Raw genomic sequence first — 26294 nt, 5'->3', positions numbered from 1 at the left:
GCAGTGAACATTTTGGTACATGTCTCTTTTTGAATTATGGTTTTCTCAGGGTATATGACCAGTAGTGGGATTGCTGGGTCGTATGGTAGTTCTATTTTTAGTTTTTTAAGGAACCTCCATACTGTTTTCCATAGTGGTAGTATCAATTTACATTCCCACCAACAGTGCAAGAGGGTTCCCTTTTCACCGCACCCTTTCCAGCATTTATTGTTTCTAGAATTTTTGATAATGACCATTCTGACCGGTGTAAGTTGATACCTCATAGTAGTTTTGATTTGTATTTCTCTAATAATTAGTGATGTTGAGCATCTTTTCATGTGCCTCGTGGCCATAGGTATGTCTTCCTTGGTGAAATGTCTATTTAGGTCTGCCGCCCATTTTTTAATTGGATTGTTTGTTTTTTTTGATATTGAGCTCCAAAATATACAATTTTGGAGATTAATCTTTTGTCTGTTGTTTCATTTGCAAATATTTTCTCCCATTCTGAGGGTTGTCTTTTTGATGGTTTCCTTTGCTGTGCAAAAGCTTTTAAGTTTCATTAGGTCCCATTTGTTTATTTTTGGTTTTATTTCCTTTACTCTAGGAGGTAGGTCATAAAGGATCTTGCTGTGGTTTATGTCAAAGAGTATTTTTCCTATCTTTTCCTCTAAGAGTTTTATAGTGTCTGGTCTTAAGTCTTTAATCCATTTTGAGTTTATTTTTGTGTATGGTGTTAGGTAGTGTTCTAATTTCATTCTTTTACATGTAGCTGTCCAGTTTTCCCAGCACCACTTATTGAAGAGGCTGTCTTTTCTCCATTGTATATTCTTGCCTCCTTTATCAAAGATAAGGTGACCATACATGTGTGGGTTTATCTCTGGACATTCTATCTTGTACCATTGATCTATATTTCTGTTTTTGTACCAGTACCATACTGTCTTGATTACTGTAGCTTTGTGGTATAGTTTGAAGTCAGGGAGCCTGATTCCTCCAACTCTGTTTTTCTTTCTCAAGATTGCTTTGGCCATTCGGGGTCTTTTGTGTTTCCATATGAATTGTAAAAATTTTTGCTCTAATTTTGTGAAAAATGCCATTGGTAATTTGATAGGGATTTTATTGAATCTGTAGATTGCTTTGGGTAGTATAGTCATTTTCACAATATTGATTCTTCCAATCCAAGAACATGGTATATTTCTCCATCTGTTTATGTCATCTTTGATTTCTTTCTTCAGTGTTTTATAGTTTTCTGAGTACAAGTCTTTCACCTCCTTAGGCAGGTTTATTCCTAGGTATTTTATCCTTTTTGTTGCAATGGTAAATAGGAGTGTTTCCTTAATTTCTCTTTCTGATTTTTTGTTGGTGGTGTATAGGAATGCCAGAGATTTCTGTGCCTTAATTTTGTATCCTGCAACCTTACCAAATTCATTGATTAGTTTTAGTAGTTTTCTGGTGGCATCTTTAGGATTTTCCATGTATAGTATCATGTCATCTGCAAAGAGTGACTGTTTTACTCCTTCTTTTCCAATTTGTATTCTTTTTATTTCTTTTTCTTCTCTGATTGCTGTGGCTAGAACTTCCAAAACTATGTTGAATAAGAGTGGCAAGAGTGGACATCCTTGTCTTGTTCCTGATCTTAGCAGAAATGCTTTCAGTTTTTCACCATTGAATATTATGCTTGCTGTGGGTTTGTCATATATGGTCTGTATTACGTTGTCAGAGGTTCCCTCTCTGCCCATTTTCTGGAGAGTTTTTATGATAAATGGGTATTGAATTATGTCAAAAGCTTTTTCTACATCTATTGAGACAATCATGTGGTTTTTATTCCTTAATTTGTTAATGTGGTGTATCACACTTATTGGTTTGCGTATATTGAAGAATCGTTGCATCCGTGGGATAAATCCCACTTGATCATGGTGTATGATCCTTTTAATGTGCTCTTGGATTCTGTTTGCTAGAATTTTGTTCAGGATTTTTGCATCTATGTTCATCAGTGATATTGGTCTATAATTTTCTTTTTTTGTGATATCTTTTTCTGGTTTTGGTATCAGGGTGATGGTGGCTTCATAGAATGAATTTGGGAGCGTTTCTCCCTCTGCAATTTTTTGGAAGAGTTTGCAAAGGATTGGTGTTAGCTCTTGTCTAAATGTTTGGTAGGATTTGCCTGTGAAGCCATGTCATCCTGGACTTTTGTTTGTTGGAAGATCTTTAATTATGGTTTCAATTTCATTACTTGTGATAGGTGTGTTTATATTTTCTAATTCTTCCTGGTTCAGTCTTGGAAAATTGTACCTTTCCAAGAATTTGTCCATTTCTTCATGGTTGTCCATTTTATTGGCATATAGTTGTTTGTAGTAGTCTCTTATCCTTTGTATTTCTGCAGTGTCAGTTTTGATTTCTCCTTTTTCATTTCTAATTTTATTGATTTGCGTCCTCTCCCTTGTAGTTTGTACCTCATAATCCCTTACCCTTATCCTACCCCTCCCCTTTCCCTATCCCCACTGGTAACCACTAGATTGTTCTTTACATCTGTTAGTCCATTTCTTTTTTGTTATATTCACTAGTTTGTTTTGCTTTTTACATCCCACATATAAGTGATATCATACCATATTTGTCTTTCTCTGTCTGACTTATTTCACTTAGCATAATGCCCCCAAATCCATCCACGTTGTTGCAAATGGCAAAATGTCATTCTCTTTTTAAGGCTGAGTAGTATTCCATTGTGTGTGTGTGTGTGTGTGTGTCTCGCATCTTCTTTATTCATCCGTCTATTGATGGACACTTAGGTTGCTTCCATATCTTGGCCATTGTAAATAATGTTGCTATGAAAATTGGGATGCATATATGGTTTAAATTAGTGTTTTAGTGTAACTAAGCTTTAAATACAAAATTTTTGTCTCCAAAACCATCTTTAAACATTTCACAATAACCTTCCTATCGGCTTCCTGTTTTAAGAGATGAGTTTTTGGGAATTCCCTGATGGTCCAGTGGTTAGGACTCCATGCTTCCACTGCAGGGGACCTGTGTTCAATCCCTGGTGGGGGAACTAAGATCCTGCAAGCCTCACGGTGTGGCCAAAGGAAAAAAGAAAAGGATGAATTCTCCACGTTTATTCTACAGTTTTGTAATCTTAACATTCTGTAGGTTTGCATCTGGTACTGAGTACCCAGGATTTGCTCTCTGGTTGGGGACTTGACTGACTCATGACTTGAGAACGTTTCTTTCCCTGCTCCCTTTCCTGGGGGCGATGGCTACCTTTGGCCTCACTCCATCCTCAGAGCTGCTTAGCAAGACTTCTGTCTTCAGCAAGCAACTAGCACCCACTGGGTTCCAAAGCTCCTTTTTAAAAAAATTAATTTATTTTATTTATTTATTTTTGGCTGCATTGGGTCTTCATTGCTGTGCGTGGACTTTCTCTAGTTGCGGTGAGCAGGGACTACTCTTTGTTGTGGTGTGCAGGCTTCTCACTGCGGTGGCTTCTCTTGTTGTGGAGCACGGGATCTAGGCGTGCGGGCGTCAGTAGTTGTGGCACGTGGGCTTCAGTAGTTGTGGCTCACGGGCTCCAGAGCACAGGCTCAGTAGTGGTGGCGCACAGACTTAGTTGCTCCACAGCATGTGGGATCTTCCCGGACCAGGACTCAAGCCCGTGTACCCTTCATTGGCAGGCGGATTCTCAACCACTGCGCCACCAGGGAAGCCCCAAATGCAACTTCTGTTGCTTTTTGTTTTGTTTTGTTCTTAGCTTCAGATGAAGGTCCCTTTGCAAAGAATGTTAACGCTTGATCTGTTGTAAGACATTGTGGAAAGTAGTATTATCCTACACTGCTCTTATACTCTAGTGTTTGAGGGTTGGTGGCCTGATTCTTCTTTTGAGGCTATGTCTCATTGATGTAATTCGAAAACAATTTTAAACCCACAGATTAAGAACATGTGTTTCTTCACGTCACATGTTAAGAGAGACTTTAATTCATTCTGAAATCTATACTGAAGAATATCTTAAAGCAAAATTGCAACTTTGCAGCTATACTAACTACAAATTAGATCGAGTAGGAGTACAGTGACCTGGAGAATCAGACCGGAGGCCCATCCAGCTAGAATTCTTCCTCCACAAAGGCCTCCAGTTTTTTTTATGGTTGTGCAGGAGGGTGGGTAGAATGGGGCATGTGATAAGGTGGAAAGATAGGTTTTCCTTCTCTGGTCTCAGTCTCAGAATGTCTGGAATGTTCTTCAAAGGTGGATCTGTCAGCATGACCTTTGCTAACTCCTTCTTGAATCCCTTTATATTTTATCTGCTCCCTCACGGGACATAAGTTTCATATTTTTATTATCTACAGTAGCACAGTACTTCCTCTTTTTGTCCTAAAATTACCTCTTTCAAGCTTTAAGGAGTGCCCTCTGCCTTTAGGATTTGGGAGCGATGATTCCATCTGCGTTTTCTCCCTTCAGTTCCACCCTATCCCAGAGGCTTTGATGGTATCTGCTCAGCCTTTGTTGTCAAGACTGAGAAAGCTAATTTGGGTTCAGAAAGTGGAAAATATTCAAAGGAGCCAAATAATTTTTGAGTCAGCGTTCAGTGGTCCTCATTGTTGCAATGCAGGAGCACATTGTGGCAACCGTTGACAAAGGGTTAAGCATCACAGACAGCCTTAATAGAAGTAAAAAAACAGGACCGATCCAAAACATATAACGTATACTCCAAAATAAGCCAGGCTCGCCCCTCTTAATGGGATAACTGCAGACATGCCAAATTCTACAGCTAGTCAGTTGTATACATATGGTAAAACTTTTCATACCATTCAACGTTTGCCTCAATATGATTTTAATTACGTACAGATTGGGTAGCTGGAAGAAAGCGCTGGAATTGAATAAAGTTAAACACAAGCCCTTTTATAAATGGCCCCAGTTTAGGTTAGAACGTATGCAAATGACTGCCGAGGACAGGGAGAGGAATGTGTGGTTTGGGGGAAACTCTGGGGGTGGGAGGTGACTCATCCTCAACCTGGGGACCCTGTTGATCTGGAAGGAGAGAGTTTCCGGAAATGGTGATTATACTTCTTTTGAAGTTGGGACTTACGCTGATGCTTGCGCTTTTTTACTCAAATTCTTCCTGCCCCAGGACAGGGTTGTCTCTGCAAGATGAAATTGCTCTCTGGGCAAATGCCGCGTTCAGTTTGGAAGACTGTGGGGTTGCATACGGCAGATCGGTAGTTTTGAAACTTTTTTTCCCTAATGGTGCTTTCTTGGGCTGTGTTCCTCGTTTCTCTGAAGTTAATTTGACATAATGAATTCAAAGGTGGTGTTGTTTACTTCATTCAAGAAAAGAAATGGAAGCAAATTGTGCTTTATCTGGCCCTTGGCCGTGCCGAGGAGAAAACTACGGCTCTGGAATGTGCGTTTCTCAAACTTTAACAACATAGCTTTGGTTTTCCTCATAACTTACCAGAATGGCTTTGACTTACTGAATATCTTTTGGGTCAGCCACTCTGAATTCCAGCTTCTCTTCTGTGAAATGAAGATACATCCCACAAAGCCAATTTACTGAGGCTTCAGGACCCGAAAGCTGGCCCATCACAGACCCTGCACACAGGGCTGCTGTGACCCCCAGAGGAGAAAAGATGGAGTTAGTATAATAAGGAGTAGAAACAACACCCGGATTTTTGGAGCCTCTTAGGATCACGTCAAACCATTTCAAGGAGGCGGCAAGCCTGTATTCTGTGCCTTTGCTGGTGAGATGGGAGGACCAGGAATTGAACCTGTTGCAGGAAGGGCCCGAGAGTGGGCTCCTGTCTAACACTCAGAAATGAATTGTCCAAGAAGACACAAGTACTGACCAAGCAAAAGACTTTATTGGGAAGGGGTGCCCGTGTGGAGGGCAGCAGGGTAGGGAACCCAGGAGAACCGCTCTGCCACGTGGCTCGCAGTCGCAGGTTGTATGGTAATGGTGTTAGTTTCCAGGTTGTCTCTGGCCAATCATCTTGCTTGGCCCATATTTGGTCTGAATCAGGGTACTTCCTGGTGGCACATGCAATTCTCAGCCAAGATGGAGTCCAGCGTGAAGGATCCTGGGCTGTTGCCAGGACACTATTATGGGCTGGCGTCTCCTCCCTCTTCTGGACCCCTCCCGATTGCTCCCGGTTGGTGTTCGGCTGCAGCACCGTGTTCCTTATCGGGCTCTCCTGTTGAGAGACAGCTCATGCAAGTGGTTATCATGGTGCCGGGCCAAGGAGGGTGGTTTCAGTCAGCGGTTCCCTAACGAACCTATTAAAGGAGCAGGTTGAGGTCTGGATCAGGCATGGCAGGTTCTTCTTCCCCAGTATCCATGGAGAAGGAGGCAGAGTGAAGGGTCACGGGGGGGATGAGCTGCAGGACCCCAGTTGCTGGGGAGGAAACCACTGCCTCTGGCCGGGTGAGAAGCCGCGACTCCCACCTGCCCCCCGGCCCCCTGCTGATCCGCATGGCGGCCATGGCAGTGGGCAATGTCTGTGTCATGTTCAGCCCCCTGGCTTTGTATTTATGAATATTTGTATACAGACGCTAATCTGCAGACATACACACTCTAGTCTAGTTTTCTATTGTTTGAGCTTCAGTTCAGTAACTTTTCTTGGAAAAGTCACCAGTTAGCCTAGTTGTGGGCTAATTAATTAATCAATTAATTAAAGTTCCTCCATAAGAACCATCTATGGAGTGAAATGTCTCACTCTGGGGGAAAAGGCAGGGCTATCAGTGAACTAAATGTGGCCTCCAGACTGTGAATTTCTTGAGGGCAACTTTCACATCTTACCCTCTTTTGTGGGATAAATGAAGACCAAATGAAAGACTCTACAATTAATTAATTTCACTTGGTGGAAATGGATTTTTTAATGGACTCTTTAATAATGTGTTCAGATATATAAAAATGACATCTACCAGTAATATGAGTTAGTTTTTCCACGTTTAGGAAGGAACAAAAGGAGGGAAAGAGGGAGGGAAGGAGGGAGGGAAGAAGGAAGGTCACTTATACTTAATTTCAAATGTGGATTCCTCATTTCTTCTCACATATTTACTTCAGTAGCCTTAATATATTGGTTCCAGGCAAACTTTACCACTTCTAGAAGCCACTTCCATGGAGCCCAGATTCTTGGTTACCAAAATCAAAAGAGGCAAAAGATACTGGAGTTGGCTGCTGTACACAGCAGAGATCCACTGCAGCCCAAAGAATCAACCTTGTTCAGAGTGATGCAGTCCTTTCCCCATTGCTACCCCACTCCGTCCCCTGTTGAGACTGCAGCCCTTTGTGGCCTAGGATGAGCTCAGACACAAAGAAACCATCCTCCCCCACACTAGGAAGCAGACAGGAGTGAGGCAGGGGCTTGGACAGCACACAAGGGGTGACTGATTTAAGTGGGGTTTGCCTCAGGCCCTTCGCTCTGAGGTGAGGGCCAGTTTTCCCTGGCTGACCTTTGCCGCTTTGCATTTAGTTCCTAATCCACTTGTGTGCCAAGTGGTAGGTGAGGAGCTAGAAAAGCCACAAGTCCTTAAAACATAGGGGCTGCCCTCCAAGTAGTAGAAAGCACAGACATTTAAACAACGATTGCAGCACAATGTAAGAATTTGCTAGAGTAGAGGTATAAACCGAGAAGAGGCAGCCCTAAAAAAGAAGCTAATAGTTATGCCTGGGAGTATCCGGGAAGGCCTTACAGAGGTGGGGATATTGGGCAAAGTCTTGAAGGATGAATAGCGATTCACTGGGCAGAGGCTCAGGGAGGGCATTCCAAACACTGGAGATGAAGTAAAGATATGCAGGTATGAAAGAACCTGGCACATTTCTAAATAGCAAAAAATTCAACATAGTTGGAAAACAGGAAAAATGGGTGAGTGGGAATTCACTGAATATGAGACTGGTGCACCGGAGTGGGGCCACATTACAGTTATGATGGTTGATTATAATTATTTATTTATACGTCTGTATCTCCTGCCCAGGTGTCTGCACCCTGAGGTCAGGGAATGGGTTTTACTGACTTTCTTCAGTCTTCCTGAATCCCACTGTGTTTTTAAGAAGGCCCAATGAATTTTCATTGAATGGATGCCTGAGTGGATGTTGGGTGGTATTGGAAGTTATTTTAGCCCAGGCTGATGAGCTGATTGGACTATAAACTGGTCCTACATCACAGCAATTTGTTTGGACTTTACCTCTTGGGGAATATAGAGCCATTAAACAAGAATGATCTAAAGCTATCTGTGTTTGAGGAGGTAAATCTGGCTATAATGTGACAGATTCATTGAGAGAGACTGGAAGGTGGAAGGCCAGTTAGAAGACTACTGTAATGATCTGGAGGAAATGTTAGAAGGCCTGAGAGTGTGGAGACTTGAGAAATATTTATAAAGCCGCGTTAACATCTAGCCCAATTTTTGGTGACCAATGGAATGGGAGGGGGAAATCAAAGATCACTTTTGACTCAAGTGAAACTAAGTCTGACTTTCAAGTGGATTTATATTCAGAGATGAAAAGGAAAGGAGTTCCTAACACTTGGGCACTAAGCATAATTAACTTATTGATGTTGGTTTAGAACAATGAAACTAAGAGTTGACTAACCAATAAGATTTATGTGGACATAGGATAGAAGCAACTGATTTATATAGAATATGTAATGTACATATTCATTTTGTAATATAAATAATATGCAAATACACAAGGAAAGAGTGTGTTCTGACATCACAAGTATAATCAGGGCTGCCACGCGTGGCCTCACAGGTTGTGCACTGCACAAATCTAAGAAGCAGCACTTGTAATAGCAACAGGTCACCCTGTAAAGCTACTGTATGTCCCTCTTGGCCTTCAGCTCGATGCATTCACAGACTGTTGCTTTTAGCCACAAAGGAAGGTGTTTAGGATGGGAACTTGATAGACTTGCAAGGTTAAATCATCTGACGGGAGCCCTCCTATAGCCAGGTCATTAGTGTTAGATGTATGTTGGGTAGGGGGTGTCTTTTCATGTTAAAAATGAGAGAAGTTTTTCTCCCTTTAAAGGACTTAGATTATGCTCTTATCCTGCCTTCTGACAGCAATGGGAGAATCCAGCGTTTCGTTAGTGGTGATGTTTTAAGGCCTCCTAGTGTGTAATGTGTCCCTTGCCGTGGTGCTGGGCGTTTCTGCATCTTGTTCAGAGTGAGTAATGCAGAAAGCCACGTAGATTCAGCCTTTAGAAGGAACGGACTCACGGAAGCAGATGAAGAGAATATAGTTCCATATATTCTTTCACAACAATCACATGTTGCTTTAAAATTGGTGTGGATTTTGCTCACATGCTTCAGGGGAAATAGCTTCCAAAGGCAACAGACCACAGTGTAGCTTAGGCTTGCTCTCCGCTGTGGCATGGCCTGCCATGGCTGGGGTAAACCGTCACAGAGCTTCTCAGCAGACAGAGACTCAGTCCGGGGGATGCAGGAGGCTCTGCAGAACGTGTCAGAGAAGAGCATCTTCTTACATGTCAGACTGCCAAGGGCTCACGGAAGGGAAAGCAGCCCAGACGACTGCATTGTAGACAATCTCCAGATACTCAGGCACTGGGGACCCAGTTGCCGAACTGTGGCCTGGCCTGGGGCCTGGGCACAGCGCAGGTAGTGTACAAGGATCTGTGCTTCCTCACACTTATTCATGTCGTGGAAACATGTCAGGCTGGCTCCTCCAGGGCCCTGCATTTATTTTAAAGAATGTTAGAAAGGAAATAGATCGCTTACCATCTTCCTCCCTCTTTGGGCGTGTTTATTGTGATTGGAAATCATTCTCGGCCACGTGGTTGTAGCTCTCACCCCACTCTTTGTGCTCCTAGGTTAAACAGCCCTCTGTGCAAATAAACAGAAAAGGGAGAACTGTTTTATTCAGCTACAGAAAAAGGAGCGAAGTGAGAGCCTGGAGAGCCGGGAGGGTTCAGCATGGCCTGTGTCCTCTGCTCGTGCTTTTCCCCCCGCCCGCAGAGCCAGGACAAGAGGCGCAGAACAGGCCTTCGCCAGCGCTGGCTGGGAGCCCGGACCCAGGTGTTCGGCAGTGAACGGGACTGCCGGCCCTGGATTGGTGTTTGCTAGAATTTACCTGGGGATTATCTTGACTATTCCTGGTGGGGGAGGAGATCGGGCGCTGCTCCGAACTTGATTAAAACCTGAAAGCAAGAAATAAAGCTGAAGATACTTTTGGATACCATCTATTTAAAAATTTCGTTCCAAAGCTAATAAAACCTCCAGCTGTTGGTACAATCGATTAGACTTACTTGCCATCGAAATCATTTTGAACACACTCTTAGAAGGAGCCCGATACTACCTAAGACCACTCAGTGACTGACACAGGTACTCTGCACCAGAGCCCCTCAAAACGTGGCATTTGTATAACAAATGAAGGGAAGTAGGCTTAAATTGTCATTCTTTTCGTCTTACCAGGCCTGGAAATAACAGTTGATTATTATATTGTTAGTTCCCTATTTCAAGCAAATGATTTCGTTATGTAAATCCCCCTTTAGTTTAAAAGAGAAAAAAGGGAATTCTCTGGTGCTCCAGTGATTAGGACTTCATGCTTTCATTCCAGGGGCCTGGGTTCAATCCCTGGGCGGGGAACTAAGATCCCATAAGCCGTGCCCCCCCCCAAAAGGACTTTCTCCCCATGGATGGGGCTGGTACCATCAGAGTCCTCTTCCCGCCCCCACCCCCCAAAAAACCCTCCACAGATACAGAAAACCACACAAATCGAGTGTATGTCTTAATGGATCACCAAAGCCAAGAAATAGAACTGAACTGCTGCATCCCCCCAGCCCCTCCTGTGGTGACCACTTTCCTGTGTTTAACTTTTAATAGTTTTATCACTCAGTTGTGCTTCATCTCTAGATTCAAAAGTTTCATTTGCCTGTTTAAAAATATTTAATATACCTTTTAATACTCTTAAAAACTGTAGATACTTCCTCTAACTCCTTATAATTTACCTACTGAATGACCTTTAAGTAGGACTTAAAGTATTTAAGTTAAATTCTGCCAGCCACACACTCGCTCACAAGTTACCTTGTGTTAGCTATGATATTGAGACTTTTTTTTTTCAAACATAGTGATAACACCTAATTTTAATTGAAACATGGTAAAACCTAAAGCTAGAAATAAGTTAAAAGGCTAAGAAGCCAAAAAACTTCTTTTGAATCTAGACGAGCAATGGAAAGGTTGAAGCTGTCTGGCTGATGTTCAAGGAGAGCTTTTCATTCTCTGATACCATTTTGTGATGTGTGTGCTTATATATAATATCATTACATTACATATGATCATCTCTCTTCTGGACAAAGAAGGGAAATCAGCTATGGCTCTGTAAGAAAAAGCAAACCCAAAACCAAAATCACGAGCAAGCTGAGAAGTTAAAGTGCAAGGGCTCTGGTGTGCCAGGGGTCTGCCTTTCTGTTCTGGTTCTGCCATCACGTGATGCTGGCAAGGCATCCGCTTCTCCATCTGTACGGTGAAGATCATCTGTATTAATCACAGTCCATCCAGGGCCTTCCCTGGTGGTCCAGTAGTAAAGAATCCGCCTTCCAGTGCAGGGGGCGCGGGTTCGATCCCTGGTCGGGAAACTAAGATCCCACATGCCGTGGGGCAACTAAGCCTGCGTGCCACAACTACTGAGCTTGCGCGCCTCAACTAGAGAGACCGCATGCCACAAATTACAGAGCCCAGGCGCCCTGGAGCCCACACGCCACAACTAGAGAGAGGAAAAAAAAAACCAAAAATGCATGCCACAACTAGAGAGAAGCCCACACGCCGCAACTAAGACCAGACGCAGCCAAAAAAATAAAGAAAAATAAATAAATAAAACTTAAAAAGTCCATCCATACTTCTGTTATGAAGAATGATTACTTATTAAACTCTCTGCCTTATTATTATTATTATTATTATTTTTTGCGGTATGTGGGCCTCTCACTGCTGTGGCCTCTCCCATTGCAGAGCACAGGCTCCGGACGCGCAGGCTCAGTGGCCATGGCTCACGGGCCCAGCCGCTCCACGGCATGTGGGATCTCCCTGGACCGGGGCACGAACCCGTGTCCCCTGCATCGGCAGGCGGACTCTCAACCACTGCACCACCAGGGAAGCCCTCTGCCTTATTATTAATCTTGATTCTTGAAAATGTTAAACCTGAGTCCTTGGTGTAAAAATAAAAAGGTGTGAAAAACAGCATACTCAGGATCCATCAGATATGATTTCATTTACTTGTGGGTACTAATACTTTATATTTTTTTACCTGATAATAGCTTATTAGCATTGATAATAATAATGATAATAATAACTAAAATGGCGAATACTTGCAGAATAACATTTAGTTCATGAAATGCTTTCATATGAACTATCTCTGTTTTAATAGAATAAAAAAATCCTACCCTAATTATTTCTCCTGCTTTCAACATGTGCTAGTATTCTCTCCTCAGCCGGTAGTGAAGAGGAACTTATTAAAGACGCAGGTGATGGGTGAAGAAACATAAAACATAAACATCTATTCATTACTCTTCTATACATTTCTGGGGCTGTTTATTTTGTATAGTACCCAGTGCTTGTCATCATCACATAAGTCTGTACCACAAAAAAATATGGGTTAAATAACGGATAAGATAATTACTTTGACATTATCTCATGTCATTGCTTGTTAAAAAATAACTATGCAATAACCAAGTCACCAAAATGACACAGTGGATTTAGCTGCCGCCCTGAGCTAGGTCTTACTGCATAGTCTCTTAAACCCACATCAGAGAGGCTTACAGAATGAGTAACTCAGGCTACTCTACGGGAAGATCTTTTTTCTCTCACCTTGAGTCCATACTCAGACACCTGAGAAAGTATCTCCGCGTGGCCATCCAGTGGACTGCCACAAATCCTCAACCTGTAAGCATGGTATCTAGAATATGTCCGAAGGAAGTTGTGTTAAAAGAAAAGAAAACTGAGTTAGCTGTTTTATCCTGCTAAGGAAGGTCGCAGTAACCTGTCATCCCAAAAGAGGCGCTGTTCTTGAGATTAAGATCATTTAAAGGAGCCCACATCTGGCTCCCTGGCTTCCACCTTCTGCACTCCGGAGGCTCTCCTACACTCTCTTCACAGTGGGATGCTGGGAATTGAGAGACCTTCCAGCAGCTTCCACAGTTCTAGCAATTTGGGCTAGATTGGGGTTCCATCTCCTTGAGGTTTAATCCCCTCTTCTTGAGTCTGACTCCATTGGTGTTATTGTGCCTTTTGTGGCTTCATGGCTGCCACCTTTCCCAGACTGGGGGAGAAGGGCCCCTACTCTGTTTTCCTCTCTAGTCCTGGAAATTTCACCCCAGCCTTTCTCAAGCTCTTCCTAGCTTTGAGCATTAGATGTGGGCATCCCATCCTTAAGAGGTTTGTCTTCGGTGAGGAACCAAAATTGTCCCCAGCTTCCTCTGGAGCTAAGTGCAAATTCATCTGCAGGCGGATGCTCCCTCCTGTGCGCGCTTACCATTACGCATGACCTCCTAACACAGCGCTTGTCACTTTGCTCTATAACTTGACGGCTTTCACAATTTTTTCCACCATCACCTACAAAAGGAAATATATTTTCCATTGCAAATCAATGCACACAGACGTATATATATGATTGATGCAGAGATATAGACATATATCCATGTGAGTTGCCTCACCTGTACACCATGCTCTCTGATATTTTCCATTCTGTGCTATTCTGTTCTACTTTGTTCATTTATTTATTTCGAGTGCTGTTCAAGACCCACTAAACTGGCTTCGTGATCTTCTATCTAATTGGGCTGCAAGCCGCTGTTGGAACAACATAGCTCTGATTAACTTGCTTGACTCCCCGCTGCCCCATCCCTGCTAGACTGTGACCTCACTGTGGGCAGGAGGCGGGGCTTATCCATTTCTCCTTTGTAGACTGACCACCCGCCTTGGTGCCTGGCAGGTAGCAGATGCTCAGGTAAATACTAGTTGAACCAAGGAACCCAGCCTCTTTTGTAAAATGTGTGAAATGGAGAGGTGCCCAGGCATACCTGTGGGACAGTTGTGAGAACAGAATGAGATCATGTATTTAAAGCAGAGAACACAGGGCCTAGCGCCAACAGATGTTCAATTAACACATGTTTCTTTCTGGTTTTCTCCAACTGGCTCACCCTTTAATTGAGGAGCTGAACTGCGCTGCACTTTCTTTAACTAATGAGAGGTTTGAAGTCCATCAGCCTGAGGCCTCCAGACACTCAGCACTCTGAGGTTTTCCAAGTGCCATGGAGCCAGGGACAGATAGCCCTTCAGGGAGAGCAATTTCTTCTAGGGTTTAGCCCAGGCCAGCCTCTGGCTGTACATAGGGGAAGGTCATGGGGCGAGTTGGTTTTGTCATACCCTAGTAGGACTCATTTCTCCATGAAAAGTGGAGACGAGCTCATTATTAGAATTTCTTTGCAAAAATGAAAATGACTTGCGCATTTTAAAAGACTACAGAATAAGTTTAAAATCAGTGTGAAATTTAAAGTGTTTTGTGACTCAGAAGTCTTCATGATAAGAGGTATTGTTTCAGAACGCCAACACCTAAATGAAGTCTGATGTAGCAGAAAGAGCAGTGGTTCGATCAGTAACCGGTCACTAGACTGTGGGTAGGACAGCTTCTCTGGATCTTATTTCTTCATCTTTGAAGGAGAATCCTACCCATTCCCAAGACTTTGTGATCACAAATATGAACTTTAAACCCCTTCATTTTACATTTGCTGGATCGTATTAACCGGCAAGGAGATAACATTTCACTGAAAACGTTATCTCAGCTGCAGAGTCTGAATCAAATACAGGACCTGCAACCTTTTCTCTTTATAACCATTTCTTGCTACTGTCGCGCAGCAATACTAAATGACGCTTTAGCTGACCTGATCACCAAAATGAAGAGTCAGGTTATCTGTCATCTGCATAAATGAAACTTCAAAAATCAGGCTTTAAAAAAAAAAATCAGGCTTTTGCATGCATTGTCACAGTAGTAATTCGTTCTGAACTGTACTTCATCTTGTCCATGAAATGTCAGCTCTTCGTTTAATGCAGTGTGAATCGATCTTTCACATATGAGTAATTTAACGAGCCCACTTGCTGTTTTCTTCCAGGACAGAATGACTCGGAAGATAATGGAGCTTCGAAGCCTAGCAGAATATGAAGTCCTTCCTCTGCATGGATCTCGTTTAAATTTAAGGTCAGTAGTGAATTCCATTTGCTACCAGCTGGTACCTGCCCTCTTCCCAGGCTCCTAAGGAGCAGGCTGTCCTGAAATTAGCAGAGTGGTTAGAAATGCCTCGCCTGCATTGGTATGAAAGTCAAGATTTTTTCAGATGTCTAGGAGAAGTAAAATGCTTGGTGTGGGGAGGTTAGCAGCGCAGTTCTGTGGCCCCAGCTCCCTCATACAGAAGCTTCTCATTTGCTCCTTCTCGGCACTGCCCCTCCCCCCCACAAAGATTCTGATTGGAAAAGAAAATCGGATAATAAGTGGTTCAGCTTGAAAGGTTAAGCTCCCCGCCAAAAATGTCAAGCAGGACTCCCTTCCCTTTGTTATTTTCAAAATGAACATAGCTTCCACGGGGCACAGAGGGTGGTGTCACATGGCTTCTTGTATAGAGAGACAAAGAAGTTGGTGTCAAAAATGGTCTTCTGGGCTTCCCTGGTGGCACAGTGGTTGAGAGTCCGCCTGCCGATGCAGGGAACGCGGGTTCGTGCCCCGGTCCGGGAAGATCCCACATGCCGCGGAGCGGCTGAGCCCGTGAACCATGGCCGCTGAGCCTGCGCGTCCGGAGCCTGTGCTCCGCGGTGGGAGAGGCCGCAGCAGTGAGAGGCCTGCGTACCGCAAAAAAAAAAAAAAAAAGGTCTTCTGCTGACTCATTTGCTGTCTGTTGCTCGTGTTTTGCTGACTATGTTAACCTTCTGGTCAATCTCCCTGCCCTGCTGTAGTTTTGCCACCTTCCGCCTAAAATTAGATGCATGTCCAACCACGTCACTCCCCGGGAAGGCCCCTGTCTCCCCCAGGATTAAATCCAGCCTCCCAGCCTGGCTTCCAAGGGCTTTGTGGCCCATCCCTGCCCGCATCCTCAGCCACATCTCGTGATGCCCCTTCCTCGCTTCTGGACCCATCGTCTGTTGGGTCCCTCCGTGCCTTTGCTCTCGCTGTTCTCTGTCTGGCACGATCTCTAGCCCCCTCCTCCCCTGCCTGCATTGCAAGACTCACTCACGTGTCAGCCCCTCTGGGCAGCCTTTCTGGGGCCCCCGGCACTGGGCAGCAGCCTTCTCCATTGTCCCTGCACACACACCTTCGTTCCTACACCCACGACATCATGTCCATATGACAGTTTTACTTTTCTCTTGAAACGTGACATTGGCCATTTGTTAGCAATGGATCCAACCAATGTTGTGAAACCACATCAGATTATTTCAAATAATTTTTTTTTCAAATAATTTTTTTGAGTAGAAAAAATATAACTCCTTCCCCCCAAACAGGATGATCTTTGAGGCTGATTGAGAAGAGTGTGCCTCCTTTTCACCCATGCGGGGAGTAGTATTTTGCCTGAATTCCTATCTTTGAAAGCGCTCTTAAAATTTGTTATTGGTAAATATCCCATTGAACTGTTATATGAACATTAACGTTAAATATGTGGCTAATGTGAAAATGGTCTTCTTAGAGAGTTAGCTCTTTTTGTCAAATACATGAAAAAGGCCTGGGTTCAGATGAGCTGAGATGCCTGGTCAGTTCTGCACTCTTTCTGGGAAGAGCTTGAATTTCAAGAGCTCCCCTCAGCCGCTCCCTCCACAAATAAACGTGGGGTGAAAACCTCAGTGAACTGAGGATCCCATGTGGAGAGAATTCCATTTTTGTGGAATTTCACAGCCTGTGCTCACCGAATGGCATTCCTGAGACTGTTGCGTTTGGATAAGAAGAAAAATTCTCTGTGACCTTGAAACTTCCGTTTTGGATAATTCCTCCTCTATAACTTCCTCATTGTATTCATGGCTGCCCGCGGATCCAAGGTCAACCATTTCTTCGTGCCTGCTGAGAGACCGCAGCTTCAACATTTACTGTTTTGTTGCCACATTATTAGGAGCTGCCTCCTGGTTTGCACCGTAAAATTCTAGAGTGTAAACACTTGGGCATCTATTTTCATGTGTGGCAGACTCACACTGTGGGCACACACACCCCTTTTGTTACCTCTTTGAACTCTGAATGAGATTTCAGGAGTGTGCACCTCAGGGGTAGATCCCTACCTTTGCAATGGGTACATACCCTACTCCACCCTACCTGTACTTTTCCCCCTACCTGAACCTCTGAGCCAAGGGGCAATAAACCAGCACATACCAGCCCCACCATGGCCTACAGACAGCCCTCCCTTCCAGACAGATACGCATGTGCACACGTGCACATTCTTGCCTGCAATCTCCCCGCCCCGCAGGCATAATACACATACCTAAAGCTTTAAGACTGTCCTTAAATATGCACTGGATGGGGACTTCCCTGGTGGTCCAGTGGTTAAGACTTCACGCTCCTAATGCAGGGGGCCCAGATTCGATCCCTGGTCAGGGAACTAGATCCCACATGGTGCAGCTAAGAGTCCGCATGCCACAACTAAAAATCCCACGTGCCACAATGAAGATCCCGCACGTGGCAACGACGGTCCTACATGCTACAACTAAGACCCAGAGCAACCAAATAAATGAATAAATACAAAAAAAAAAAAGCACACCCTGGATGTCCACCTGGGGGTCCAAATATGGGATGAGACTGTGCAAAGGCACATCTGGAGTAATTTCTGAATATTCCTCCCATTTTTCTTTGTATATCACCCCTCTTCCCCTCCCTTAACTAAGACGTATTTCCATGCGGCCATATTTCTCCTGGCTCCTGTCTTTCTTTCTGTCATTGTCTTTTCTTCCTGGCAGAGCACCAGCCTGCGGTCTCCCTGTGTGGATGCTACCGTGATCTGTTTTTCTAGAGGCCCGTGCAGTGATCGTTCCGAGCCACTCACGCTCTGCCTCACCCTGTCATGACGGAGGGCGCTGGCAGGAGGCCTTGGGTCTGGATGGGAAGCCAGTCCCGAGTCCCATCATTCCTTTATGCAAACCAGTTATGCTCTCTGGTACAAAGAGTTCATTGTTGGCTTGAGCCAGGGACTGAGACTGTAACATCAGTTCCACTGATCTCAAGAAGACCTCTTCAGCCTAACGCGAAGTGACCTGCTAAACCACTCTCTGAGAATTGATATGAATCATATTGACCCTGCAGTCACGTCAGGTTTTATTTTTTGCGTTTAGGCAAGTCACTGTGCACAAAAAACCATTGGGGGAGTGTGTGCACATTTGCACAAAAAATTTTAAGTCATTATTGCAGAAAATTTGGGGCCTCGCCAGTGGGATCAGAATTTTGAAAGATGTGCAAAAACATAGAGAGGAGTGAACAACCGAGGATGAGCATGGGAAGGAATTTGGGGCAGCAGAAGCCTTAGATGAACCTCGGCTTGCGAAGATGGCAAAAAGGACTTTTAAAACTGTCTTCAGACAGAAGAAAGTGAGAATGGGGGCTCATCAGTGCCCGACTGGAGAAATTGAGCATGGGGTGGGCGGCCATTTTTTTTTATAGATATCACAGAGGGCGTTTAATGAGCAAAGGGGTGTCAGGATCAGGTGACCCCTCCAGACCTGAGAGTCAATGATTCTATGAAGCAGATGTTGAAATTCTGTATGAGGTCCACACACATCCCAGGATGTGAACTAGTAAGATAATTCTAGAATTGGAAAGATTGCCTGCTGAAGAGTTATCAGTAGTTATGGCTTTTCACCTAAAATGTTTAACGCATTTTCCACAGTTACTGAATTTATTCCCAGGACATAGTTTATTCTCTGGGAGAATCCTATTCATTCAGTGTGCTCCACCGTTAGCTGATAGTACTCTGTACTTAAACAGTCCCTTTCATCTGTGGATCTCAAAGAATTTTATAAGGATTCATTAGTTCTCACATGTGACTTTCAATTTGTCTGCACACTTGTGAAATGGATAGTAAACAATTTGACACCCAGGCAAAGGCAGAATACTGAGGTGGTGTCTTCTGGGTGTCCGATTGCTGGCGGCCGAGATGCCCAAATGAACTCCAGCCTCTTCCTGCCATTTATTCCCGCCCTTTATATCAGATCTTCTGACATTCAACTATCAAATAAGGTATGAAATTTGGGAGAAATTTCCAGACTTCTAATCAGCATATGGGTTTGAGAATTATGTGTCCCATCTGGCTTTGTCGTGTATTCTGTCCCACACACAAACTCACACACAAAGCCAGAGCTGTCTGGAAGGCTCTGGGACAGGACTGAGCACTTTATTGTTGCCTTACCATCCCCCCCTCACCCCCATGTCCCACCTTTCCAGCCCCCGTTACCACTTAACACTGTTTAACTAGTAACAGGGAATTCCTCAGGGGTCGGAGATGAAGGGAACGCTCACCTCCCACCTCCTGCAGTTCTGACTTTGACACATTTTAATAGTTAAAATCTAAACATAACCTGATGCCTTCATTTCCTCCCCATCTGTCCCTTCTTAACCCCCTACAGTCCAGCTTGCATCCTCTCCCCTCTACCGGAGTCACTTTTTAAACGTCTTCAATGACCTCCTTGTGGAATTCCACAAGACATTTCTTGGGGTCGTTCCACTTGACCTCCTTGATACTGTTGCCCACCCTGCCCTCCTCCAAACTCTCTTTTCCCTTGACCTCTGTGGCCCTGAAATCCCTGTTTTCCTTTCCCCTCTCTGGCCGTATCTCTTTTTCATTCGGAGGACATCCAGTGCTGTGGTCCTTGAGCTTCTCTTATCCTCCCGTGGGATCAACTCTTGCCATCCTTATCTCCCACGGGCTAGAGATAGCTCTCCCCCGCTCCCAGACTGAAAATCCCAGAGATCATATTAATACTTCTCTTCCTCTCATTTCCTATATCCAGTGGCTCATGGAGTTCCTATTTTTCCCCTGAAGAAGCTCTTAGCACTCACTGCCTTCTCGACTCAGAACCCTAGCACCCAGAGCACCGTCCCCCAAACTGTTTTGATCACGCGCATTAACAAAATCTGTACAATTCACGCTTCCAGTTTTTGACTGTTTACGTATTATGTGCTGTATTAGTCTGCTAGGGCTGCCACGGACTGGGCGGCTTAAAGAACAGAATTTTATTTTCTCACAGTTCTGGAGGCCAGAAGTCCAAGATCAAGTTGCCATCAGGGTCGGTTTCTGATGAGACTCTTCTTGCTTGTAGATGGCCACCTCCTCGTATCCTCACATGGCCTCTTCTCTGTGTGTGTGCAGAAAGAGAGAGAGAGAGAGAGTCCTGGTGTCTCTTCCTCTTTTCATAAGGGTCCTGTCAAAATAAGGCTGCAGGGGCTTCCTTGGTGGCGCAGTGGTTGAGAGTCTGCCTGCTGATGCAGGGGACGCGGGTTCGTGCCCCGGTCCGGGAAGATCCCACATGCCGCGGAGTGGCTGGGCCTGTGAGCCATGGCCCCTGAGCCTGCGCGTCTGGAGCCTGTGCTCCACAACGGGAGAGGCCACAGCGGTGAGAGGCCCGTGTACCGCCAAAAAAAAATAATAATAAAAAAAATAAGGCTGCACACTTATGACCCTATTTAACCTTTAATAGCTGCTTAAGGCCCCATCTCCAAATACTGTCTCATTGGGGGTTAGGGCTTCAACATGTGAATTTGGGCACAAGTCAGTCTATAATATACATATTTTCTATTAAGTGGGTATGTTCATTTAAAATACATAAAATAGACTCAAAAAAGATGAAAAATTTAAAAGTAAGTACAAGTAAGAATTCTGATATTTTCTCCTCACATCCCAGGGCGTCACCTCGGCGTACCCGGGATACACACCCAGCATTCAAAACCACGGACCTGAGCAATGACCACAGTGTCCTAACAGATCTGTCCACCGCTGGGCTTTCATGTCGTCTTCCCATCCAGCTCAACCTGTGTATTAGCCTTTGTAAAATGGTGGTTTCTTCTTCCCCCTTCCTCAGAAGACATTGGTGCTCTGGGTTGCCCAGGAGAGGCCAGGGCACCTGCCAGCTTGACCTTCAGGGCCCTCCATGTCCCAACACGACCGCTGCTTCAAGCCGTTGTCCCTCCCGCCGCCTCCCTCAGTGCCCTCTTCCTCCTCTGCAGGTCCCGAGCTTGTAATTCACATCCTCACCACCTTCCCTCTTCACTCCTACACGTTTGTCTCTCCCTCCTTGAAGCTCTGTCCCATCCTTTGGTTCAGGCTCACCTGCCGTTCAGCAGTGTTACTTCCACTTTCATGGGTGCCGTCTTTCCCCCTCAACTGGGTTACAGTCTCCAAAAGCTCATGGTCCAGGTTTCTTCTTCCTTTTACATCCTCCCCTGGGCACAGACTCCGAGCCTGTCCTCTGTCCTCCTTCTGGTGGTTGTGGCTGGATCGAGACCACCATGGGGGCGCTGGAAGCAGTGACACCATCTGACTTGCTGTGCACGCACGGCCTGGGTGTGTTCAGAGAAGGCAGCTTAACACGGCTGAGTTCCTAAACCTACTCCAGCTCAGCTTCTTGCCGATGCTATTTCCCAGAATTTGCTAATATATTCTCCTAAAAATTTAATAGAAGGAAAGTTGGCTGCTCATTGAAAAGTGTACGCTTGACCGCAGACTCAGATCACCTTAATTAATGTTGACGAATGCAAGATTTATTAGCAAAGCAGCCATCTCTTTAGTGCCCAGTGGGGCTCAGGACATGCGTGTAAATCATTCCGATAGCCATTTCCTGGATTGAGCACTTGGCATTCACCGACCACAAGGTGCACCTATTCCCAGATAGCAAAGCTGGGATGCTGAGGGTGATTTGAGATGATGAACACTCAGGAAAAGAATGACTTTGCACACTGAAAAGGCAGCAAGCCTGGAGCTGTTTCCAAACCATGAATTCTCCTTTAAAACTCACCAGCTAATGCTGGCCTGAGAATTTCAAAATGAAGGTACCAACTCACTTCCTGAATTATTGTATCTTTATGGCCCTGTGGCTGCAGTCCAGCCATGCAGTTCCCAGAGGCGTGCATGGGGACCATGCCATTCCTGGGATGAAGGCCTTGGAGACCTGTTAGCTGAAACCCACTCTTCTCTGTGAAATGAATGTGTGCAGGCTGCAAATTAGTTTCCTGGTGCACCTTTAGGAGGGGATTGCCCCTCCAATTGAATTGTTTAATATTTAAACTATGTATTCTTTCCTTATCTACGTGGTAAACTTGGCAGACTCAGCGAAGGTTATAATTGTGCTGAGTCCAAAAGTCATTTCATAGTATATGTTTCAAGTATAATGTGGTTCAGTGTCCTGAACCAAGATTATCTCACCAACCTCTTTGAGTGTTACACAGTGGCCAAGGATACTAACTGGCCCTGTGGGTGACACCCACGTAATCTGCAGAGACCATGCGGGTAACCCTCAGGCCATGTTTGTCAGATTAAAGTATAATTGCAACAATCCTGTAACGGTTAGTTGTTGATTTTGTCTTGGTTTCTTCATACTTTTGCATAAGAGCTACCTGTATCTCTTACATGGAAAGCAAAGGGCTGAGTTGGAGAGAGGGACGGACCTGGGAAAGGCCAGGGGACACATAGAAATGTCTGCTAGTTGAATAGTTCTTTGAGATTTTTTTTTTTTCTTTGAGATTTTTGTTCTTTTCATTTTCACAAGAGACCCACAGAGAGGGAATTCCCTGGTGGTCCAGTGGTTAGGACTCCACGCTTCCACGGCTGAGGGCCCAGGTTTGATCCCTGGTTGGGGAACTAAGATCCCGCAAGCCACACAGTGAGGCCAAAAAAAAAAAAATTAAAAAAAAAAAGAGAGAGAGAGAGACCTACAGAGGAAGAAGGAAAGAAGAAGGGCGGGGGAGAGGAGAGAGGGAGGGACGGATCAAGAAAAGGAGAAACGAAAGAAAAAGAGTGAAAAGAAAGGAAGGGAGGAAGAAGAGAAAGAAAGAAAGAAAGAAAGTCTCCCCATGGATCCCATGCGGTTTTGTGAGGCCACCTCTTGGAGGAGAGTTTAACTCAGGACACAGCTTCCCCTCGCAGCCTCCCTCCACCGTGGCTGTTGGCAGGGGCCGCAGGGACATTACAGACGCCACCAGCGAGGGCTGCGGGGCCAGCCTCCTTGCTTCTCCGGGCCCTCGGCTGAGGCCCGTGTGGGGAATAGCCACGTGGGTTGCCAAGTCAAGCATTTTCACGGCCTGAGTCACACAGACAGAGCTTTAACTCTGTGAACACAAACCAGGCAAATAAAGAACAAAATGCCCATCCCAGGAGGCGAGGGAATGATCGTTAAGTGCCCCTACAGGCCCTCGGGGTAATTCCCTGCACCGTTCCCTTCTGCGCGAGGGTAACGCAAACTCCTAAGGCCTTGTTGAGTATCAGGCCTCCTCGCTGTCGTCTTTAAAGCCTGCTTGGAAGCAGAAGGGCGCAAACCAGGACGGAGTTCGGAAAGTCTGCGTTCATCGTTGGGGTTTAATTAAAACACACTGAGCCTTGCAGAAGCTTGTGGTTTAGAGTAATGGAAAATTTAGGGAATCAGAAACAGAGATGGATCTGAGGAAGAAAGGTCTGATTTTCTCCTCAAGCCTCTGGATTTCTTGCCTTCCATTTCCTCCCAGACTTGTAGTTGACACCTTCTTAAACATGTGAATTATTTTTCTAATAAAGGATTAATCAATTTTATAATCGCAAGTATTTGGTATTTACTTATACAGAGGCATTATCCAAATGTTCATGCTATTTCATATTCCCTTCTATTAGGTTAATTTATAAACATATATTTATCATACACCTCCCATGTGCAAAGCAAATGAAGGGTGCAAGGGGTACAACTGTGAGCAAAACTGCTTTCTCTAGTTGCAGCGAGCGGGGGCTACTCTTCGTTGTGGTGCACGGGCTTCTCATTGCGGTGGCTTCTCTTGTGGAGCACGGGCTCTAGGCATGCAGGCTTCAGCAGTTGTGGCATGTGGGCTCAGTAGTTGTGTCTCGCGGGCTCTAGAGCACAGGCTCAGTAGTTGTGGCATATGGGCTTAGTTGCTCCGCCGCATGTGGGATCTTCCTGGACCAGGGCTCGAACCCATGTCCCCTGAATTGGCAGGCGGATTCTTAACCACTGTGCCACCAGGGAAGCCCGCAAAGTAAGATTTTAAGAACATTATTTTCCGGACATTCTTGTCAAAATCAACGTACAAAAATCAATCAATTGGTCAAACCAAACAAACTCGATACCGTGTTGGGGGTTAGGGGCTAATATCAGGCAGGTCTATGAGAAGCTTTATTCGTCATCATAGCCCCTCCTCCCCAGAGCAATAAATAATGATACAGTACTCCTTGCGCTCAGCTGGCCGTGTCAGTGACCTTAATCGAGTCATTTGATTTCTTACTTTCCTTATCTGTGAAGTGAGGGTTTGGGCTTAATGATCTTTAAGCACCTTTTTTATTACTATCAACACACTAAGCAGGTACCTGCAGCAGTGGCCAGGCTTTTACACTTTCCTGTCCACGCTGCCCTCCCACATACGACACAAACATTGGCCATCAGGAGATGAAAGGCAGAGAGAAGGAAGAAATAGGATAAGCACAGAAGAAACATGTCAAGTAAATTATGCCTTCAGACTCGAATTCTAATTATTTCCTCTTGTCTTCCTTCTTCTACTAAATCATGTTCTTCTTTCTTCTGTCATGTAGTGATTGAGTTCATCATCTTTAAGTCGTGCATTCATTTGTGGAACACTTCAGGGTGTCCAGAATATTCCAGGACAGGGCTGTGTGTTGAGGATGTGGACATGAACAGTTTGACCTCATATGGTTTTCCCTCTACTAAGATCAGTACATTTTACCCAAAATAGTCCGTTGACACCCTTTTCAATTCTAGGCTCCCCCTCCTGAAAGGCTAGCGTGGAAAATATTTTGCAAACATAATGACCAAAAAAAAGACTAGTCTTTTTTTTTTCTTTGAGCTATATCTAATTGCTTAAATTTCAAACCTAAATGTTTGAAAGACAGACCCTACACAATCGTCCATTACTCTTGTCCACACGCATAAACAAATAAAACTCATAGTTGCGTCATCATATGTGCCTTTCCTGTCGTCCGTAATAATGTTCCCTGGGAAGAAGTAAGACAGGTGGAATTTTTAAAGTTTTTTGAATCTCTAGTGACAGAGAAGCTTATGCTCATTTTATAACACCTACTGTATACCAGATAATAAGTGTATACTGATTCATTTTCTATTTTGGTAAATAACTTTCAGAGAATGGCAGTATATCTTCAGAGGATGATAGATGAAGGACCTCCCTTTAAAAATATTTCAAACTAATTTTCCCCTAATTATATTGGAAGGTTTTTAATGACAAAGTTCATGAAAGGGTCATTGGATTTCAAAAATTCTCCTTGCTCTGTCGATATGACTTAAATGCTTTAAACTAAGAGGGTATCTGGATTTATGAGCTTCCACCTACGTCTTCGATTTAAGGGGAAAAATTGGTGTTTGGATTTATCTTCATGACCGATTTTATATTCAGGAAAGAACTCTGTCATGAGGTTGCTTTCGTCAACTATTGTTCATTTCACACAATTTGAACAGATTTTTAATTTATTTTTAAATTTGTTTAAAATTTAAATTAAAAAAAATTTTTTGGCCGAGCCGCGTGGCATGCAGGACCTTTGTTCCCCAACCAGGGATCTAAACTGTGCCCCCTGCAGTTGAAGCGCGGTGCCCTAACCACTGGACCGCTAGGGAATTCCCACGGACAGATTTTTTTAAACTATTTTATTCAAGTAGAGTTGATTGACCATGTTGCATTATGAACAGGTTTTTAATTAAGGTTTACAGGTGAGTCACCATAAAAATGATGCCAACTCTTCTCCCCCCACCCCCACCCCGTGAAGTCGTCGAAGGACCCTGCCCTTGTTTTGTGTGAAGGGGCCGTGAGTGAGTGTTGGAAGGTCCCCTCACGTAACCCCACGTCTGAGAGGGGCATTGCCTGCCGTTTCTCCTTCTCAGTTTAAAAAGATCCTTCTGGACTTCCCCATCACCAAGACACTCATCTATCATGATGACTAAATTAAAGCAACTCGAAGAATTGTTTTTACTTTATTGTCTGCATAAACTAACACCCCCAAGAACTTGCAGGGCGAGTTTAAGGGTGGGCAAACCACACACGTGACCGTGAGAGGGACGGGAAGTCTCCTGTAGCATTTTCCCCAGAAGGTCGGCAGAAATGTGAACCAGGAATTACTTCAGAAGACAAACTGCTGTGTCTGTGGGGAAGGAAGAGTGCA

The 26294-nt window shown here is 44.5% G+C and overlaps 1 protein-coding gene across 6 annotated transcripts in view; it reads left to right on the top strand.

The window, feature by feature from the left end:
• The window catches only part of SCAF8 (SR-related CTD associated factor 8), a 197957-nt gene that overhangs the window by 156290 nt on the left and 15373 nt on the right, over positions 1-26294 (top strand). For 5 of the 6 annotated variants that reach the window (XM_027082875.1, XM_027082867.1, XM_027082814.1 and 2 more), the window contains one exon: positions 15072-15157. The gene's annotated coding sequence lies outside the window, so the exon portion shown is untranslated. Of the gene's footprint in view, positions 1-15071; positions 15613-26294 lie in introns of those variants that run through there. The other variant, XM_027082823.1, reaches the window with a different exon arrangement.

Source organism: Aethalodelphis obliquidens, unplaced genomic scaffold (genome assembly GCF_003676395.1).
Source record: "Aethalodelphis obliquidens isolate GAN/ISIS:26980383/991018 unplaced genomic scaffold, ASM367639v1 scaffold3, whole genome shotgun sequence".
Lineage (NCBI taxonomy): Eukaryota > Metazoa > Chordata > Mammalia > Artiodactyla > Delphinidae > Aethalodelphis > Aethalodelphis obliquidens.
Note: the sequence above shows the minus strand (reverse complement) of the source record. Positions and strands in the feature narration are given on the sequence as shown.